This window comes from Dendrobates tinctorius, unplaced genomic scaffold, assembly GCF_039654945.1.
Source record: "Dendrobates tinctorius isolate UK_male_01 unplaced genomic scaffold, ASM3965494v1 ptg000054l, whole genome shotgun sequence".
Taxonomy (NCBI): Eukaryota; Metazoa; Chordata; class Amphibia; order Anura; family Dendrobatidae; genus Dendrobates; species Dendrobates tinctorius.
The window spans coordinates 2,774,406-2,776,188 of NW_027361722.1; the positions used below are offsets into that span (position 1 = coordinate 2,774,406).

The following is a 1,783-nucleotide window of genomic DNA, read 5'->3' on the forward strand; positions in this document are numbered from 1 at the left end:
GCACAACATGCTCACATCTCGCACAGCAGTATGCACCCTCGACCGGCTGTTCAAGGATTTCATACATGCGGCAAGACGTGCACTGGATGGCATTGGCAATAGTGGAGCACATCCTAATTGGGATTGCACCAGTCAAAAAGATAAGCAAAAATAAATAAAAAGTATTAATAAAATATAACAGCAATTCAGTAATACCTCCCTTGGAAACTCCCTGAATCCAAAGTCACTGAATCACAAGTCACACACTTACCACAGTTCGCACTTACGCTCAGGTCACACTCAGCTCATTCACACTCGCTCAGGCAGATTTAAAAGAGATTTTTTTTTTCCCTTTTACCAGCACAGCACCCTGCTGCTCAATGCACTTCTAATAGTGGCTGAGAATTCTGCAGGTGTACCGCTAGGTGAATGATGGCAAAAAATTGTCTATTCACTGGATAAGCAAATATTCTCCATGCAGCTTTGGGTGCACGGACGTATCTGGAATTGCCAAATTGTTTTGTTTCATCATGTTTGATGTCTCTTTGAGCTATTTCAATATTGGCTTTGTCCTTTGTATACATATTTAAAAAAATATTTAACACTTTGGATAGATGCACAAATTTCCACATTAATGTGGCAGTTGTATTTTTTGAGCAAATATGGGTTATATGGAACAACCCATGAATTATTATCAATTGTTTTTGAATGATGGTCGTATGTTCTCCCAATGTTTCTCCGGTAACTTGGATAGCCGTCCTTTTCTTTGACAGTAAATTCTTGATATGTTTTTGGGAAACCTTTGGTACACTTCCCATTATCCATACAGGGAGAGTTAGGATTGGCTTCTCCTCAGGGACCATGAATCATGTTTTTAATAACAATGTTGTGGCGCTGAGGGTATTTTGTTTCATTTCATCGGGAATTTCTGCCCATACTATGTTGTCCATGCCATCTTCATTTCTTATTTTTGAATTGCTTTTCCAGGATTATTAAAATATGTGCGTGTGGAAGACTTTTGAAACTCGATGACATGAACGGCTGCGGTGACCTCTCCAAATAAGCCATTGTTGATGTCTGCTAATAGGGAATCAAGTTTAATTTTTTAAAACACGGGCCACCAAGTCTGGCCTATGCTCCACACGTTGCCATGGTTCTAAATTTTCTGTTATTTCAGTCCACTTGGGATTACATGTCATGGTGACAACAGATCTGGTCAACCATACTTTACTATACACATAGCATCTTGGTAGCGCTGTTGCATGTTTCTTGGACTGCTTTCAATAGATGATGGTAAAATTATTGTCTTTCCAATTGGGATGCCCTTTTCAATAGATTTTTTTAGTAAATGTTCTTGCAGGAGGCAGTAATCTTCCACTTTTAAATCTTTCTGATGCATTCTGATGTAATGTAGATGATTTGCATTGACCAAATATTGCTGTGTGAGTTTGCCACCATTGAATAGTGGATTAAACCCCTTCCTGACCGATAATACAAAGCTATAGTACTGAAGTTGGGTTAGTCTTCGGGCACTATTTCCCTGTTGTTTTAGACCGTCATGCCAGCCTTGGTCTCCATAAGGAAGGGAAAAATATAGGATACAGCAGAGCATCCAAATTGCTATGGAGAATGCTGATACGTTGTGTTTTGGGAGCCAGAGGGTTGCGCGGATCAGGTTTTAAATGGATCAATATGTCTCTATTGAAGGGAGGCTCACCATCTTCATTCTGAAAGACAACTGCCACTTCACTCACTGTTGGGTTGTTGTATCGCCTTGGATCTTGAGTCCTATCTTGTTTAATAG

At 39.8% G+C, this 1,783-nt stretch overlaps 1 pseudogene; it reads right to left on the reverse strand.

Moving 5' to 3' along the window:
- Positions 1 to 534: 534 nt before the first annotated feature.
- On the reverse strand, positions 535 to 1,378 carry LOC141091553 (uncharacterized; annotated as a pseudogene).
- Positions 1,379 to 1,783: the final 405 nt, after the last annotated feature.